The 21,118-nt window shown below is 42.7% G+C and overlaps 1 protein-coding gene across 2 annotated transcripts in view; it reads right to left on the reverse strand.

The window, feature by feature from the left end:
* bbs9 (Bardet-Biedl syndrome 9) overlaps positions 1-21,118 on the reverse strand; it is a 159,406-nt gene that overhangs the window by 33,702 nt on the left and 104,586 nt on the right. The window lies entirely within an intron of this gene.

Raw genomic sequence — 21,118 nt, forward strand, 5'->3', positions numbered from 1 at the left:
ATGTAATGAATTCACACATGAACAAATTATCTATTAAACAGCTGCGTCACACGTACATTTAAACATGTGATGTAGCTGTTGTTTCTTTAACTGAATTCCTAAAATGCTGGTTTATGTTTGATATTTGTCATCATTTAACGATAATATCTCACTGCTGTGTTGTCGGAGGGTCAGTGGGAGTGAAAGTGTGTGTTGGTATGACCTCAGCATCCCGCTATGGGCAGGGTGACAGTGAGTTTTAGCAACATCTGCTCGTTAACAGCTACAGCAGTGACAGTTTTATCATGACCGTTGGTGTGTGTGCGTGTGTGTGCGTGCGATTTTATCCCACCAGAGCTCATCAGCTCATCTTAACCAAACACACACACACATGTGCACACACACACACACTCACAACTATCTCGCTGCCACAGCAAACATAAACAATGCAGCGTGTCCCTGACCCTGAGGACACACTTTATATAAGATCACCTGACTACCTGAGAGGGGACGAACACATGAAGACATTACTGGTCTCTCTCATCGGTCCACTTCTGATCATTTGTGTGAATGTTTCCATATTTATTGATCAGCTGCTGCAACATTTCTGTTAGTAAAGACCATAAGAAAGTTTCCAGCATGTGAGTACTCGTTCTATTTGTTCTCCAGAATGCGTTCTAGATGTGAAACGTTTTTCTTTTGTGTTCCAGGTCGATCTGAAAGAATCCTACTTTCATATAAACGTATATTCACGTCATTTTGGGAATGTTTTTAGGAACAAAGTGCACAGTGGAGTATTGCAGCAGAGAAGAACTACACTGACTGCACACAATCTCTTTCTGTGGGGTTTCTTTTTTAGAACAAGCAGCACAAAGAGTGAGGGAGCGGAGGCAGAGCGGTCCGACGGTGCACAGGTTCAGCATCAGCTCGGAGATTTCGTGGAGGTGAGGTCTGATGTCGATGCCAAGACGTAACCAAAGCAACAGCCACACACACAACAACTGCAATGACATGCTTTTCATCCACAGCTCATAAACAACTCTCCTGCTTCTCCATGGATCATCTGATCCACGAGGCCGAGAGACATCAAAGAGAGAGACAGAGCAAGAGAGAGACAGAGAGCAAGACAGAGAGAGAGAGAGAGAGAGAGAGAGAGAGGGGGGGCAAGACAGAGAGAGAGAGAGAGAGAGACAGAGAGACAGAGAGAGAGAGAGAGAGAGAGAGAGAGAGGGAGACAGACAGGGAGAGTGTGTGTGTGTATGTGTGTAGCAGACTCTAAACTGTAGCTCGTTTGTTCCAACAAGGCAACTTAACATGTAGAAACAACACGCACGCACGCTCACACGCACACACACGCACAAACACTTTCTCTCTGTAAACACAAAATGGTTATCCGTATACACAAACAAACCCAAAATGAGGTGTAGGCTATGATAACAAAAGCATGCCATTATGTGTGCGTCCTAGCATGCACACACACGCACGCATACACACGCACACACACAAACTTTCACCCAGATAAACAGAATTATGACTTATGATTTTCACACACACAGCCATATACAAATCTTCACATTCATAAACACAGAATTATGGAAATTTTTTTAACACACACACACACACACACACACACACACACACACACACACACACACACAATCTTAAACACAATCTAAACTAATGGCTGATGATGAGGAATAGGCCCATTTCATCCCGTTCACGGCCAATGTGCTCTTAAACTGGCAATGAGTTGTTATCTGATTGGTTCAACGCCAGGAAGTAAGTTTGGGGTCAGACTGAACTGTGAGACCAGACTGGTGGGGCTGCTGCATGAAGCACTTTAGGTAAAGACTTTCTTTAAATGTTCTTTATAAGCAAACAAGTTCCACAAATTACTTTAATTGTGCTATTTTTTCTATCTTAGTTTGTTTCTTCAATCTCAAAGAAACTATACAATTAGTTAACCTGCAACAAGACAAGAAATGTTAACGGCTGAATTCATCCTTTTTCAGCATCCATCATGTCATTCTAATCTGTATACATCTATTTACATTCATCATGTGTTGATTATTTCTCTTACAACGGATGCACTCATGAGAGTGTGAGGTTAGCTCAAACAGGCGACATGTATTGACATTTTGTCTTCATGTTGGTGGTTTCTGGGCTGTGAAATAACAGGAAGCTGGAGGATATTATTACACATTATATTAAAAGTTCAGCAGTAAAAACGAGCCGTGCCATCTCTTTTATCTCTTCCATCTTTTTCAGGATGAGCTGCGCAGTGTGTGTGTGTGTGTGTGTGAGGGGTTAAACCATGTTCTCATAGACAGGTCATGTCTGGGTCAATCTCTCTGGCTCCAGCACTTCCCTGCTTAACCCCTTCATATCCCCCCTCCGTCTCTCTCAAACACACACAAATAACCTTTGGCTACTGTCTGTCGCCATCAGATGTGTTTGTACAAACAGTTCGGACTCATTTTGGGAACTTGCACCTGCATTATGAGTGAAATGTTCTGATGAGTTAAAGGGCCATACTGGTGTTTTTACATGTTTCCATCCAGTAACCTCAAATTGCATCCATCTGAAGTTACTGTCAAATGTATGGAATAGGTGTTCCTACACATGTTTCCTGTCAATGTCATGTTCATGTCATGCATTCAGGGATGCTCAGACAAGGTTTGGGATTTGCCTGGTGAGACAAATTTAACCCAGGAGACAACTAACGAGTCAATAAAATGTAAATTTACCTGTTTAAAAAAAAATCTTTTGGCCATTTTATGAATTATTTGATTTGCAGCGTAAACTGGAGAGATGCTGACAGGAGAGATGCAGTGAAGGTCCTTGGCTGAACTCAAACTGGGAATGTTATGGTTCATGGTTGGGCTTAACCGCTAGGCCACCACGACACGATATATATATAAAATCTGATCTTTCTCCTGCTCATTCAGTCAGCGGTGTTGTTCTGATGCAACCTCCAGCTGTAACAGTCTCTCTCTGGTGACACGTGAGCCACAAATGTCTTCTTAACATGATTTTGATGAATTAAGATCAATAAATGTTTGGATGAATCCCACGTTTTGCTGATCAGTTCTTGACTTTTGGGGTTTAAAGCACCACATTCAGGCAATAACAGTCAAATTTCACCACCTGCATTAAAACGTGAACATTAATCATCGTGTTTAATTTGGCACCATAACCTGATTAGTGTGCCTCCAGAGGCTCTTATGTTAACTTTGGCACAAGAAAATAATATTCATATTAAGTAATAGATATTGATTTAATTAAATTTATAGCTATTTATGGTATAGTTACAGCTATATTAGTATGTACTCAGTAGTATTACAGTGTTCTCTACACTAAAATATGTATAACTATAATAAACTGTAATGCTAAAAATGGTTTATTGGAAAATTTTACTGAGTTGATATTCAGTCAGCTGCTGATGCGAGATGATCATTCAAAGAAAACAGATGAACATAAGATGCAACAGCACACACACACAACACACAACACACACACACAATAAATGCCAATACATGATTATGCGTGTTAAATTACCAAAAAAATATTTTGTTATGAATGCTAAACACAAACACACCCTAACACACATTTCTGTGTTAACAAAGTGTTAGCATGCAAGCTCCCTGCAGACATTCCAGTGGTTGCAGCAGATTGGCTGTGATTGATGGAGTCAGTCAGGACTGGTCCCACTGGGATGTTCCCAGTTAATTACTGTCTGTCGCCACACACATAACAGGCATTGTAGGCTTTGATGTGTACATCCAATAGTGACAGGGTACTCAAAGGGATACATACAAGTGTGTGTGTGTGTGTGTGTGTGTGTGTGTGTCTGCATTCCACCAAAATATTTGCATGCTTTGAAACCTGCATCCAAGAATGAGTTTTAAAGAGCATGTTTGTGTATAAACGACAGAATACATTTTAATGCTTCGTGTGTGTGTGTGTGTGCGTGTGTGCGTGTGTGTGTGCGCAGTCGACCAAACACACTTAGCTCTTTCTGTCCCTGCTCTCTGAGATCTGTTTCTCTGCTTTGAAGTGTGCATCCTTGCTGGAAGCCAACAACAAAAACTGCTTGCACCAAAAGTGACAAAGTATTCCAAGGAATATAAATGTGTGTGTGTGGTTGACCCTTAAAAAACTCTGCAGGAATGCTCAGTTTGGTGATTTGACAAAGAACCACACATATAATTATACCTCAGCTATCTTAACCTCAGTGATTCCAAAAATTTGTCTGAGCCACTTCCAGAGGAGCATGAACCAACGTGGAATCTGTGAAATGAAACCCCCTAAAAAGCAAACTGAGTCTGGTTTGGGGGTTTGGTGAACATCTTTGTTATGTTTGGTTTTGTTGTGTTTTCATGCCTGAAGGGCAATTTATCCACATATGGCGGAGGCCAACAGAAAGGTTGTAAACTACTGTGTTGTTGTGTGTTTGGTGTAGAGGTTTGGTAGTTGCAAAATAAATCACCAAAGAACGAGGTATGACTTAATCACAAAGGCCCGTTGGAGAAACCCTGAATCTCACCTACATCTCCAACACACACACAGTTACGTGGATGTGGAATGTGAGGGAGCTGCAGCAAACACAACTTTGAGTAATTATCAAAATCAGCACTTCATAATGAAACAACATTAAGAGTCTGCTACCACGTTAGCAGCACTGTGAAGCTGCACTAATGCTAATATAAGCATGCTAACGCTTACCATGTTTACATTTTAGCTTAGTGAGTTAGCATGCTAACATTTGCTAATTAGCACAGCACACAAAGTGCAGCTTAGGCTTGAGTTATGAACCTAATGCAGCGGACAAATTAAAGTTTAGATCTGATGATGGCACAAGAGAAGAAGTCAGGGGCTAGAATTAATTATGAGGGAAATCTGAACCAAATTTTAATGACCAGTCCATCCAATAGTTGTTGGAGCTGTCAACCTCATGATGGGCGCTAAAGGAAGAATCATCAGGGAACCATAAATGTCTGCTTAAAATCTGGTGCCAATCCCTCTGGTGGTTGCTGGGATGTAAAACTGGAAAACTGTAAACTGTAAAACTGAAATCTCAGTTTACTAGAGTGAACCATTGATTGAGGGACAGATTTTGGGCATTGCGAGTTAGAGCTTCAGAGACGAATACAAAACAAGACGACCAGAGACAACAAGGTTAACGGCTTTAATGTGAGTATGTGCAGATATGAAGTGATGTTAGCTGACGAAAAACAGGATACAAACACAGAGCAGCAGAGCGAGGTCGTCTAACCGACTACATGTGAGCACACGTTTTTAGAAGGGAAGACCAATTTGACTGCATAAACACTTTCTCCAAAACACACAGCGATAAACAGACTGACACATAAACCGAGCTAGACATACACACACCACAAACACACAAACACAGACGTATACACAAATGTCAGAGCTCAGAGCTTCCAAGAAAACTGTTCACCCCTCGACACACACCCCAACACCCGGACGCACACACACGGACTTACAAACACACACAGCAGCCTTACATCTTTCCAGACAGACGTACAGTGCCATAAACATCGTCACATAACTCCCTGCACCGCAAATGATGGAAAAATAGCTGTGTGTGTGTGTGTGTGTGTATCAGGGCCTCTATCTAAGGGAGTTTCCCTCCTAACTCTCAACCTCACTACACAACCAGCAGCACAAAGCTCTGTGTGTGTGTGTGTGTGTGTGTGTGTGTGTGTGTGTGTGTGTGTGTGTGTGTGTGTGCAAGACGGTCGTTTGTTAAGTCTTGAAATGAGCTCATGCACACATATTAGCTTGACACTGTCTGTGTGCTGGATCTGTCTCCGGTCACACACACACACACACACACACACACACACACACACACACACACACACACACACACACACACACACACACACACACACACGGTGGACAGGTCAGGTTTGGCGTCCACCTCGGCAGCCTCTTCCTGTGGGCGGAGCCTGGCTGTCTTTGTCTGCGTTAAACCCTCTTCCTCCTCGACCAGCCAGCGCAGCACCAGCTCAGCACATAGCAACACACCGCATGTGTGTGTGTGTGTGAGTGTGTGAGTGTGTGTCCAGAAACGGGAAGGCGATCTATGGCTACACATACTTTTTGTATTATGTGTGTGCGGGGGTGTGTTTTAACATATGCATGTGTAAGTGAGAGATCAGAGGCTTGTAGCTGCACATTCCTGTTCTGACCAACGTGCATCAGCGTGCGTTAAAAAAAGAATGTACGGTTTCCAGAACGAATCTCCAAGGACACGTGCATGTGTACAGTCAGCGTGCTTGGGCGTAACAGTGGCAGAGAATGGCCAACTGCAAGTAGTGGTGGTGGTAGACATTGAGCTGGAGTGGTGGCAGTAATGTTAGCAGCCACAGTAGTAATAAAGGCAAAGGCAAAAACATCAGAGGCTGTGGGAGAAGTAGTGATAGTATTTGCAGTAGCTTCAGTATTCGCTGCAGCCATAGAAGTGTGAGTGGCTGTTGCAGTAATGGTAACAGTACTAGTAGCACTCCAGCAGGAAGTGAGAGAAGCTGCGTTTTAGTTTCACCGTTGAGAGTTAACTTGCAGCAGCATCGAGCAGGTGAAGTAATACTGTTGCTATGGTTACAAGCAAGTTAATTGACCTTGTGTAAGAATTAAGAGCGGCAGATAAACTGTTGACCAGAACTACTGCTGTAGCATTTAAAAAAAAAAAAAAAAAACACCTCCAAGCCAATGGAAAACTACTATTTCATGGCCATGCTATAATGCTCTAGCAGCAGTAGCTCAAAAAGCAGCAGCACTGGCAATAGTATTAATATTAGCATTAGCATTACTAGAAATAGCAATGGCAGCATGATTGGGTTTATTGGCAGTAGTAATAGCAGTATTAGGAGTAGTATTAGTAGTAGTAGCAGTAACAGATGGTAATGTCCTCCTGTTTAGCTGGTGCAGCAGTGAAGGTGTTTGCCATGTTTGTGTGTGAACAAACACACACACACACACAAACACACACGTGGTGGCTGCTGGCCCGGCTCATTCTGGAAGTGATCGCATCTCATTAATGGCTGGAACTAATTAAAGGCACGAGAACACACCATCGAGACACATACAGCGCCCATTTGCTTTGGCGTGAGTGTGTGTGTGTGTGTGTGTGTGTGTGTGTGTGTGCTTTCCATGGGGCTGTGATGTGTGTGTGGTGGAGCTGAGCAGTGTGGATTAGGCCAGAAAGTGTGTGTGTGTGTGTTTGCAGAGTTTTGATTTTGTGAGTGTGTATGTTTACTCAGCGTGTGAGGGAGAGTGTCAGAATGTGTGTGTGTGGATATGACTACATGGAGTGAATGTGTGTGTGTGTGTGTATGGCCATTTGCTGACTAAATGAGGAATGTCCTGTCCAGGACTGTGAGCGCACGTTAGATGAGCGTTATGCGTGTGCGTGTGTGTGTGTGTGTGTGTAAATGTCTCTCATTTCCATGGCCCAATATTTGCCATGGAGCGAAGCCCGGCCTTTAGCCTAATGAAGGAAACTAATCATGTCCTCTGTGATCACACGCACACACACACAGGACTGCAGGGAGAAAAGAGGAGGAGATGGCGATGGAAGGGATGGAGGGCCTGAGAGGGAATGAGAGAGAGGATGGAGAGGAAAGGAGGCATTATGTACCCATAATGCTTCTGTCTGCGGTCTGAAGCCTGTACTTTGTTCTGAGCTGTTGCCAACAGCGAGAGAACTGACCTGACTCTTTCTACTGACACTGATCACTTCTCGCTCTGCTAGAGAAAACACTGCAGCTCTCAGAGGAGCAGGTCATTTCCAGACCTCTACAAAGTCTATATGTGAACTTTGGAAAAGTGGAATCATTACCTCAGAGTCAGGCTCAAAGTACGACGTTACAGGGAATTAACTCTTCCTTTGTTCACAAAGTACAAATTCAAACCACTCTGGTAAAAGATCATTGAGGTTTGTTAGGATTTGAATCTTATCTTTGTAGTTTTGGCCATCATTTCTATTGATGACGGTCACACTTTGAAAAACCATTTCATAATTTTCTTAACTTCAACAAATAAGTTTGGCTATCCTTAAAGCTTGACTTATTGTATCTGTGTTCATTGTTATATTGTACGGAAACCGAGAACGGCCAGGTCCGTATATATATATATATATATATATATATATATATATATATATATATATATATATATATATATATATATATATATTTTACCGTTTTCTTGTGATAACGAATTATTATTTTGTTATCTCGAGATAACAAAGACCGTTTTCCCGTGATAACAAATTAAATTATTTGGTTCTCGGCTTCCGTATAGCCTACACACAGAGCCTCCAACAGGACGGCGGTTAATTTGATGACAAGGGAACACAGAGCCGAAGTGGATTTCTTGCCGAGTTTGGCTCCGGACAACTCAGAGTTGAGTCAGGAGAGAGGAGTGCTCACAGAGCTAACATTAGCGCCGACGCTGCTAACTTTATGTTAGCAACGGCAGCTGCAGTTAGCTCTCAGGTTAGTAAGGAAGCTGCTGCAGTCAGTCCTCCAGGAATCACCTCGGTATCGTAATGGTCTCTGTCCGGTCCGGAGTTATTCATTGTAAACGTGCTGTTTCTTAGGATGTCTTACTGTTAGCTGCTAATTTGGCAAGATGTTTGCACAAGCATACTCAAAATACTATTAAAATTGTCTAAAAAACAGCTGTCACAAAACAAAAGTTGGTCGACATGAGTGAACACAGCACAGAGCAGTGTGAACAGTGCTCGTTAGGTCTGCTGACAGCAAGGTTTGCTCTGCTAGTTACTGTGATTTTAAACACAAGTTGTTGTTCACATCGTTCATCATAAACAATCGATGCTTAGCCTGGCTGGGGGGCAAGAAAAGATTATCCATTCTGTGTAAAGCACTGGGGGAAACCCTGAACTTTAAATACAAAGGGGCATACTTCCTCTGATTATAGACACATTTTAAGATGATCACTGTAATGCATTGTGCCACACTAACCATTATGCAAACACACTCATCACATCACTGCTAATAAACACTTTATCAAGCTACATCGTGCTAAATTAGCACTAGCCTTCGTTAGGGATTTGTCTGTGTAGAAACCCCGAAATCGAGAACCAGTCTATGCTGAGAACCAAATAATTTAATTCGTTATCATGGGAAAACGGTCTTTGTTATCTCGAGATACCGAAATAATTAATTCGTTATCACGAGAAAACTTTAAATTTATACGGACCTGGCCGTTCTCGGCTTCCATAATATTGGGCTTTTTCTAGCAATGTCACAGTATTCCCAGACTTCAGGTATTAACTTCAGGAGTTCAATGTTATTATTACTGATACAAATTATAGCTGAAACTACGAATACAAGACCAGATTTGTAATAATCAACATTAGACGTCTGAGTGGATGTTACAGCATTTACAGTTTCCTCAAAAGTGCATCAACTTTAAAAAGCTGCTTTTGACATCTGTGCTGAAACTAGCAGGGTTTTATTGCTGTTTGAAGGAGAACAGACACATTTTATTAGCTGATGTTTGTTTTTAACAGACTTGGTTTTGTGGCACCAAATCAAGATCTGTTAGAAATATGGAAACTAGTCTTTTTGTTGAATCTCAAACGACTCGACCCTCTCAAAAGTTAAACAAGGGTAAAAAAGGGGAACACTTTGATCGGCAGAGCCGAGGTGATGAACTGAATGAATCAACTAAAATAACTGGCTTTACTTGGATGAAATTTCAACATTGAAAAAGAATGTGCCCATAGGAGAAAAGGGGGTTTGTCTTTAAAAGGTAATTATTAGTTTTAAAGCTGAGCTGCCAGTCTTTCAGCAGGAGAAGGTGTCACCACACATGGTCAGCTGGGACTGAGTGTGTGTGTGTGTGTGTGTGTGTGTGTGTGTGTGTGTGTGTGTGTTAAAGCATGTGTTCTCAGTCTCGGCTCAGTAGCTGCTGACCCGCAACAAGGCCCACAGGATTGCACACACATACATGTGCACAAGAACACAGTAAGTTTTTATAGTTAGTGACAGCTGACGAATCCCCCGCCATGACCTCTAACCCCCGGCTCTGCCTTCTGTACCCCCCAGCTAATTGACACGTCTCCTCTGATAAACTCTTTCTCTCACACACGCCCTCCTAAGAAAGAGAAGAAAGAGAAAGAGAAACCGACAAAAGCTTCCTCGAGATCCACAAATTACACACGAATACAAATTTACAGCAGAGAGGAAAGCGAAAAAAAAAAACCCAAGCAGGACGTCATCATCAAAGAAAGCGAAACAAGATCTCATGATCTTTACGGCCATTGTACAATTCAGCATGAATTGTTCAGTTCAGCAGATTTTAAGTTAAGGTTTATCATCAAAGCTCCACACAAGGTGCTTCAAAAGGCTTTTTGAATTATTTCGTATTTGTCATGCATGAGTTGGTATTTTAAGAAAGATCCGTGAAAATGGGACCCAAACAAAACAACCACACTGTTCACTCACACTGAACGCGACCTGAAGTGCATATTAAAGCTCGTATTCTATTTTCTTCTGTTTGACGCACGTTAATCAACAACTGTCTGACCAAAAACGTGTCACAGCAGATGGTGACGGAGCACTGAAGCTGGCAAATGACCCTCGTCTGCCAAGGTTCACCAACGTTGAACCCCACGTGAAGCGGCTGTTGCCCGGCCCATTATCAACCATCACACATGAGATTTGGCCCACACGATAATACACGTCATCAGTAGTGTGCAACAGAGTGAAGCCAATCCAGGTGAAAGCCTGGGAAGCTTCCAGACAGGTGTGACATACGCTGTTTACTTACTTACTTCTTAGCTGCTGGTAACAAAATAACCCAAATGCACTAAACGCTTAAAGCTGCATTCATTCATCTTTTTGGCCACTTAGATCAGAGTGAGCTGAAAACATATCTGACATCACCATGAAGTTGCTATGGTAAATGTATTCACAGTCGTCTACACGTGGACCAGACACAGAGCAACGTTCCTCTGATGTGGAGTCACGTTTGTGTCCACCTGATGAATGGATTGCAAGTCTAACATGCTTCTTTAAGCTCCGGTTTGGACTCCACCAACTCCATTGAAAAATATCTGGCTCATTGTGCAACATGTTCTTTCTTCGCCAGCTAGAGGCTAACTCTGTCTGTCTGACGCTCGATGCTGAGCAGGTCATGTACAGAGGGTTTATCAGAGCTTGCTGAATGTCTGTTAACAGATGCGTGCACATGAAGGTCTCGTGATGATCGTTGATGATATATAGATATATATGTTCTATCTCTATGAATAAATCATTACCACAGCTGTAAGTCAGGAAATAAATGGCTTCAAACTGCACAAAAATTAGGACGACCCTTTCTATATTTGTAAAGTTTTATTTGTGTGCGCGCCATCAAAATGAAGAGCAGACAGATTATTCCTGTTTCCTGCCCCCCCCGATTCCTGCATTTCTGTTCTTATTCGTATGAAAGTGTGAGAAGCCAGAGAAGACGAGCGATGAGGAAGAGTGCAGTAGCAGCTCCAGTCCCACATGTGTTACCGATTGGGTAGAGAGAAAGAGAGAGAGACGGGGTGGGTGTGTGTGTGTGTGGGGGGGGGGTCTATACTTCCCAGGCAGACTGTGGAAAAGTATACTCTACAATTCATTGCTTCCTTCTCGCCAAATTAAAGGTCCCTTGTTAAAAAAAAATGGGGGAAATGGTGGAGGGTGAGGGGATACAAGGAGAGTGGGGCAACAAAGGGGGGCTTTTATTACGGACCGAAACAGCCCCTGATCGCCCCAAAGCGGCAAACCTCATCTCTGTAAGACTGCCCGTCGAACGAGTCCAATTCTCTTTGCTGCTGACCGGCTTTTAGCGGTTTCTGTTTTATTTCCTTCACCTAATTGTATTTGTAATTACATGTTGTTCTAAAACTCATAATTCCCTGTTAATTACTTCAAATAAATCATACTGATATGAAAGATGCATAAGCAGCAGAAGAAAAGTGTGTTGGAATTAGTCCCCTTGTGAAAAATGCAGCAGATTTTTTATGACTAACAGAGTGGTTGATTTAGCTTATTTTTCTTACAGCGCGTCCTGTTCTGTGGTTGCTTCCAGTCAAACGAAGTCCAGCTAAACCAGTTTAAATGTTTTGAAACCATTTTAAAGCGGATTAGGTGAACCACTAGCAACCTTGATGTTGGAAAACATTCGCCTAACCACTAACCATCACAAAGGTGGAGTGCACGAGGCCGACCTCTGGATGCTATAATGTTGGAATACATTAGCCTAACCGCTAGCTGCCACAAAAATTGAATCTGCGAGTCTCAACACTGTGATGTTAGAGTGCATTAGCCTAACCATTAGCTTTTATAGTGTGTATGTATTAGATTTAAATTCAGTTTCCAGCTCTCAGAATGCTAATGGTTCAGGTCACTGCTACCTAGCTAACTGGTCAGGTAGGTTTGAACAAATGTAAACTCTCTCTATGATGTTTAAATGCTTTACTTGATGACATGAAGTAAACTTAAAGTAAACTCATTTTATATGCTGTATAATGATTCATTAGGATATCAATATGTTTAAAAAAATTGACTTTTTAAATATTTGTATTGACTCTTTCTTGCATCAGTTACATGCTGTTGGCATTCTCATACAGTATCATAACAGAATACTTTCATATTGCGGTAAGTTGTAGAAATATAAATTTAGCTGCGCACGTGAAGACATTTTCAAACTTTCAGTTCTGGTTGATTTGGGGAAAAAACTGCAGTTTATTTTATTGTGCTGCCAAACAAGTGATGGGCTGAGAGGACTCACTGTGTCACACTGTTATACAAAAGAAAACTGAAACAGTCAGTCAACAAACCGGTCCTGACACACGAATCCCGAACACGCGTTTGAGCTTTTATCCTCTGCACCATGTATGAAAAACGACTAATATGAAACCACATACGAAACATTTTATGGATTATAACTTAAAATATAATATACATAAAACTCAAAATAAAATATAATAAATAATATGAAATATTAATCTGAAATAGGTCCTGATAATGATTAAGAATTGATTGGATGCCATCATGTTTATATTTGGGTGTGATTATAAACAATCTGCTTCAATAACTATTAGAATTTAAATAGAAAAGTTTTGAAAGTTTTACTCCGACAGCCAAACACGTCGATCTTGTCACAGGATATTAAAACATCAAGTGCACAAAGTTATGGGGTCCAGATCTTGTATAGCTGAACTGACCCATGAAATGTATGAACAGAACTGGTAGCCACCATAAAATACATGAGATTAATGGTTATATCCCAAACCATAGCTGCCGTGGCCTTAATGTGAAAAGCAGCAGGGGGTGTGAAGGCCGGTTCCTCCCCGCTGGAAGCTGCACTTCCTACACGGGCCTCCCAGAGGAAGAGCATTCATTCCTTCTGGAAGGTTCCCTCAGGAGCCAGAGTCTGAATGGACACTACCGCAAAAACACTACCTCCTTACCACATGTTACATGACCTGAGGACACACACATACACACACACACACACGCACACACACATCTGGGTTTCCACCTCTGAAAGACTGTCTGGTTTGTTGATGGTTATCGTAGCCAGAATAGTTCCTGCCTCTCTCTTCTCTGCCTCTCTACCCCCCTTCCCTAAATCTCGTTCCTTTTCTTCCCTCCCTCTCCCCTCCTTGTCTTCCTCCCATCCTCTGTTAGCCATAATTTACAGAATTTATCAACGTGCCTTTGATTAATTAGATTGCTTCGATGAAACTCTCTATTGCATCACACTGATAAACTGTCTAATAAGCAGTTGATGTATTCTTCCCATAGCAGCTGTTGCTAATCCAGTTCAAATATTGTCACCTTCTACTAAAAAAAAAACTTCTGAACTCAATATTTTCTATCTCTAAATCGCCACATTAACATTTCTCATGACATTCTACCGTATTTTGCCATCAAATTTTATCTGAGACAAATTGCAATGAGAGAGCAATCCCAACACAAGGTCACTGACAGGACTTCATGGCTGCTGTGAGGCTGAACTTTCCATTACTGGGTGCCACAAGCCCATGAGCGTTACTCCACCCTGGTACCCGCCCGGGCAACAATATCTGGAACGTTGTCCACATCTCTATCTGTAATCACCACGAGCATTAGCCTCTGGCCAAGAATAGCCGATCAGATAATGCCGTTGCAGAGACATTAGCGGAACATTACACACACATTAAACAGCCAAGCATCTCATCAGCGCTCCGTCAACACAACCGGGGCCAACAAATAGCTCCGGAGATGGCGTGATAGCCATGTGGTGGGGATTTTGTTGGCACGCACAAGCTTTTGAGTTACAGTACGAGAGCAAAGGTTGCTACCGAAAAATGTTGTTGACAAGCTACAAGCCAGATTAAAAGCAGTCAGGAGGTCGGAGCGACGGTGGGACGACCTTCCATTCCACTCGAATCAGTTCAGGGGGGTCACTCCTTCTACTGCTGTCGGCTTGAGGACACTGAGGCCACGTCCTCTGTGTTGCCTCTGTGAGGCTGATTCTGACTTTTAAACTCCTTTCGAGGTCTGTTTTTACATGAAATATCTTGAAATATGACCGTTTCGACAAAACGATTTTATATTTCTCCACCAAAAATTCACTTCTGTAAGAGTCAAAGAGGCTTTAGGTTTGGAGACCATCACACGGGGAGTGATGAGGGGTTTGTAGAAAATATAGTTTGGAAGTTAAATTAATAAAAAATGTGCAGCGTTGTTTCTTGACCAAGAATTTCTCTCTGAGTTGCTGAGTTCAGTACAAACCGACTAGAGTGTGGGAAAGACAACGTAATTTAAAGCTGCCATTGCTTGGTTATTTCTGTTTCTTAACACACCTGATGAGGACATGGATTTGGGGAACATGGATCTGGTGAGAGCACACCTGACGATCGGATCTCAGGGAACTCATACTGGGGTTCAGCTGGGTTTAGGGCGGCTGACAAACATTTGGATGTGTGGATCTCACACTCGGCACCCAGTTGGTTTTGTGGGTCAAACACGTGACGAGCTGGAAGGAGAAAAGCGAGCCGTTTTATTTTGAGAGCACGCGTCTGACATGTTTGATTTGGGGGCCACGCGCTTGGAGACCAGCTGTAATTTGGTGAACACACCACACCAATTAAAATGCCATGCAACCCCCTGATGAGGCAAAAATACAAACTCTTGCGGCACTCCAACATGCAACTAAATCTAAAAACATAGCATTGGAGCTGTTTTGTCTTTTATTACCACAATCAACCCCCTGCTGGACTGTGAGATGAAAGTCCTGATCCTCATGTTTAACAATCAGTCACAATGCCAAAACATATATGTCATCAGATCGTAAGTCACAGTAGTGTCACTTATATAACACTAGTCTTAGATAACCATGATCTGATGTTCAACCTCCGTGTATATTGGAGGTGAAGAGCATCAAATTTGCACCCGGTTGAATTTGAAGTCACGCCGCAGATATAAAAATGACAAAAATCTCAAATTCAAGTTCAAGTAGAATAAAAAGGACACGAACAACAAATAATCCCAACATGCTTCAGCCAGTGAGCTGTGTTACTGGATGTACTGGTAGGATATGGGAACTATATCTATCTATCTATGTTATATTGTATTGTATTTTCTGGATTTGTTTTTGCTTCATTGTAATGATGCTGAATAGACGAATAAAGGTTTGTTGAAAAAAAATGAACACCATCAACATTAATTTATATCAGGAGAGAGAGAGGAAATTAACAGTGCTTAATGGAAGAGCTGCCATGTTTCCTCTCTCTCTCTCTCTCTCTCACACACACACACACACACTTAATTTCCTGTCAACACACCACACACATACAACATTCAAGCTAAGTTTCATGAACCACATATTTTACTTTCCATCTGCAAGGACACTTAGCCTCAAAAAGCATGTATGCTTGTGTGTGTGTGTGTGTGTGTGTGTGTGGCGATGGCTAAACAAGGGTTTTTCTGTCTGTGTTTGTATTCGTGGGGGGTGAGCAGGGAATAGAGAGAGCTCTATCTGTCACACACACATGTACACATGCATGCATGCATGTGCACACACACACACAGACACAGACACACAGATAGACAGACACACACGTCTAGATCCAGAACAGAGATCCATGGGTCAGAAATTCTGGCCATGGCCCAGGAGGATCCTGTTCAGGATGAGGAAACCTTCCCGCTCTGTGTGTGTGTGTGTGTGTGTGTGTGTGTGTGTGTGTGTGTGTGTGTGTGTGTGTGTGTGCAGGAGCTGAATGTGAATAGCAGCGGCACTATGTGACAGTAAACTGATAGCTCTGTTCACTGTGTTTCTGTAATCTGACAGACTGACTGACACAGGAGGACGGTCTCCTCCAGCCTCTGAACACTGAGTCACAGGTTTCATTACCTGAGCTCCCTGACTCTGCTGCTGAGAACACTCCTCACCTGAGAGGAAGGAACGATGTGCGGGAAGTGGCTACGTTCTCCCAGATTCCTTTGTTTTAGCCACATAAAAGCAGCTGGAACCAGATCACGTTTTGGCATCTTTCTTGACCAAACTGTGGTCACTTTCCAGAAATAAATATCCACCAACACTTTCAGTCTCCCTTTCCAGCTCTGCGTGCTTCCTCTGCAGCATCCATCAAGAAAGACATCAGTCTGTCAACAATAGCTTACAACAGCACTGTTGCTTCTGTTGGCTGTTGTACGTCATGTGCACGTATGCATTTCAAGTATCCATTATCAGTCCTTTGTGCAAACAGGAAATCACAAAAGGTATTTTTAGTTTTTCGGGATGAATAGTTTCTAGGCATGGCTGTGTTAACTGACTGAGGGGAATTAAATTACCAGAAATCAACCTACAGGGCAACAACAACTGTCTTGTCCAGTTGGTAAGAAGCTTTATTTATGGCACTACTTGGTCTGTATCCCAGAATAACAGTCCTTCACCTTGGTTGGTGACTCCTTGGTTGGTGACTCCCTAAGTCAATAATGGATAACAGCTTTTATTCAGATTCATCACCTAATGGATAAAGTTAAAACTCATGCTAATACACAAAGGACACTACTAATGGGTGAAGGCTAATAGCTAATGGCAACTGCTAATATGTGCAAGGTGCAATACAAACTGACTGATGCCAATAAACAACAGACGATGCTAATGACTGATGCTAATATGCAGGAGGTGCAGCTGTATAACAGAGGACTCGGGTCAATCGATGCTGGTGACCACTTGCTGTTAGCGTAAAGCTGAAGTGGCTCAGCTGGTACATAATGAGACCGCTGACCGCAGACTGACCCTGGACCTGGTGATTCCTCTGCTGTGGCTCAAAGAGAAGCTCGAGGGAAGAGAGCGAGATCAGTGTTAGGTTAGAGTTCAAATTCTCTCACACTGGAGATGTGTTTGTGTGTGTGTGTGTGTGTGTGTGTGTGTGTGAGCTATCTGTTTATATGTATTTGTGTTGAAGAAACTGTATATGGATCTCCACGTTCTGTGCTGTGTGTGTGTTTGCATCCAGTTGTGTGTGTGTGTGTGTGTGTGTGTGTGTGTGTGTGTGTGTGTGTACTGTAGATGGTGTCTGTGATCCCAGGTGGGCTGTAGGGGTGGAGCAGAACAACAAAAAGGATGCAGCGCCAGGAAAGAGGAGAAGGAAGACACTCTCCCTTTCATCTTTCTTTCATCCCTCCTTTTCAAGGCAAGGAGAGAGTGCGCTCCACTCACCCCCCGACTGTACCACTCTCAGATGCCTTTTGATGCCTTTCAAGTCGACCAAATGTGCTTTCTGGCTGCCATGCACTCTAACAGAAAGGTATGTGTGTGTGTGTGTGTGTGTGTGTGTGTGGTGTGGGTTTGGCATGGCGCCTAATTACTTTAAAGTCACAGACAGGTAGGCGGAAGGTGTTTGCGTGTGTGTCTTTGTCTGAAAAATAAGAGCTTTGAACTGATTTGCTCTCCGCCACCTTGTTCCCTGGTTTTATGGGAGTTGTGAGCTGCCCCCGACACCCAAAGGCTTTTTTGGCATTTTGCCACCATTAGACAGAAACACTCCGCTGTATGTCCAGTTTCAAACCGTGGACTAAGCACCACTAATGCATCAGTATGACCGAGGAACACACTATGGCTAGAATCCTCTATAAGGGTACATGTTATTTTATATTGTGATATTAATATGTGTGTATTATAATATATTATATTATCTAGACATAAACTGTAAAAGTGTTAATGTTCAAAATGATCAAACAGGAATTAATTACCTGACAAACTGTTGCCACCAGCAGTATCAAAAGTATATATTAATCGACATCATCATCAGAACAAACTGACGGCGACGGAGCCGTGAGGCTGCATTCAGACAGACTTGCCCTGCCTGAAAAAAGCAGCGCTATCATTCATCTTAATGAAGTCAGCCTGTCGGCGCAGTCGAGTCCTGAAGCAGACGACTCCGGCAAAACAAGGCAGGGTCGCCCACCAGAAAAGTTAAACCTGCCTCGTCTTATGCTGCTAAATCAAATGCATGCATGCACACATACCCAGCAGATGACTTTGTTACTTGAATTCTGTGTTTCCACATTGTATCTTACAACCGTTGTGATATAAGCCTTCAAACACATTATCCTGTTACTTGCTAACCAGGAAGTGGACTTTCATTGTCTCACCTCAAACTAGACGCCTCGATGCAGACCCCTAAGCTTCTTTAACGCACGGCTGTTTTTTGGCCTGTGCCCCTGCTTATGCAAGCTGCTGACCTGCTGAATGGGACCTGCTTGGTGTTTAATGTCTTGCTAAAGAACACTTGACATGCTGGTGGGAGGAGGCAGGAGTCAAACCACCAACCCTGTGATTACTCAAAGAGAAAAGGTGAATTTAACGTGCAAACTATTTGAATTTTGCATGCTACCATCAAAGAGGCTTTATGTGAACAAAGTGCAGTGCAGATGATGCACGGTACATTCAAACTGACTGTAATGATATATGTGACGTGCTGTTAGAGTGGGAAGCATCCTCCCAGCTGAAGTGTCCTTGGGCAATGCAGGCGAGCTGCGGAGTGAAAGGAGAATTTCACTACAGGGTTTAATCACATTATTTGAAAAAGCTTTACAAGTCGCAGCTGCTTCTTGTTGTCTCATGTGTTGTTCTGTCTGATGAGGAGGAGGAGGAGTGGTGGCCACAGGACATGTCTGGACATGATGATAACCCCCCCACCCCCTTAAGTGCAAACCACAGACTTGCTCTGGAGGTTTCCATGACAAACAATACTAATTAGGGATCATTTTCCTTTTGCTCTTTTCAATCACGTCTAGAGGGTGGAACTGAAAGGTAAGAGTGACGTGTGTGTGTGTGTAAATTGTACATGTATGTGTGTGTTTGACAGACAGAAGTAAAACACTCTTAAATTTACATTCTGACATTTAGCTCAGGATCACACATAGTAAAACTCAGATAATAATACAGCAGCTGCATTATTTTTAAGTAAAGTGACTGATGCACCTTTCTTACAGTTAACACAACTTAATGCTGCAACAAATGCAGCAACATGTGTTGAGTCTTACTGAGATAAAACTGATGACTCACAGATCGATGCAGTGCAGATACTGACCTGACTCAGCTCATCAGGTGCTGGCCATGATGTGACTGATGCACATTAAGTACAGTTTATTTGCCAGGACCATTTTCAGTTACATTCTTTCAGGCCTGGTGGCCCACTAAATTTTTCTGTTGTAAAAATACAAAAAATGAATGAAAAATGATTCCAGTGAGTTCCTCATATTGAGTTTAGCAGATGAAGCAACATTGGGATTGATGCTCCGGGAAAGAAAGTGGCTGGAATGGTGGATCCCGACTTTAATCACACTGTCTATCAAACACTTTCAACGAAACAACAGCTGGTTAACTTCGTACATCGATGATCAACGCAGGCTTTATATTCATTCATATACATAGTTGTGTGTGTGTGTGTGTGTGTGTGTGAGTGTGAGTGTGAGTGTTTCTAGGCTCAGAAAACACACAGTGGTGTATATGTGTGTATATCTAATGACCCCTGTGTTGGCCTCCCTATGTCTCACACACCTCCCCTTTTCATTAGTGGCGACGCCTGAATGGATTAACCACACACATGCACACGCACGCGCACACATGCACACACACACAGACACACACACACCAAAAGTAGATCCCATCAAAGTGAATCTATCCGCCCCAGTTTAGGAAAGACAGCCTGTCATAAAACACGGATTGGTCCTCAATGCAAACCAGAAGCCTTTTTCTGGCAGGAGACTGGTGTGTGTGTGTGTGTGTGTTTATTACTCACATGCACACACACACAGAGTGAGAGTGTTGTATATATGCTAGCAGCTAGCTACCTGTCTCACCGTGGTTGGATGTGCACTGGTTTCTTTCGACTCTTTTGCATGCTCGTAGTGAGTAACTAGCCGCTAGCTGCAGCAGAGCGGTCTGATGAAGGACGGCAGCGAGGTGTTGTTGTGGCATTCATAGACAGAAACTTTACTTCCTCTGCAGCAGCGTACAAACAGCCTTCTAACCCTTAACACTGGGGCTTTTCCTTTGTATATATTACTAAATTATACTTCAAACGCTCTGATGAAGGTTCTGTGCTGAAATGCTTCAGAGCGGTGAACCAAATAAACAAGTGAAATGTGAGTTTTGTCCTTCCCGACCTGATTACTGGGATGTTCTTCCTTTTTATGTTTTTTGAAATGTGCTCGCTGAGTTTTGAGGTTGGTTCTCCTCGGGGAAGTCTGCTGTTGAAGCTCAGCCTCTTTTTCCAATACGGCCTTCAAACACTATCAGGCTGCGACCCGAGCTCATCGGGACACTTTTCCACAGACTGTTATATCTCAGACCCGGTAACATTAGTTTACACTGACTACACACACACCTTCCACAACACCTGAGGAATGGTGCCACACCCACATGAGTTACAAACAGAACAGAGAATCTATTTATTTATTTCTCTTTAAGAGAAGGCGATAGAAAACCGTGACCCATCACTCGTGTTTAGAGGGATCTTTGCTGAATCCCAACTTTACTGGGATTAGGAAAATAAATGCGCAGATAACTCCTCTTCTGATCTGCTTTGTCTCTGTCAGACAGACAG

This window comes from Chelmon rostratus, chromosome 8, assembly GCF_017976325.1.
Source record: "Chelmon rostratus isolate fCheRos1 chromosome 8, fCheRos1.pri, whole genome shotgun sequence".
In the NCBI taxonomy this organism is placed as follows: domain Eukaryota; kingdom Metazoa; phylum Chordata; class Actinopteri; order Chaetodontiformes; family Chaetodontidae; genus Chelmon; species Chelmon rostratus.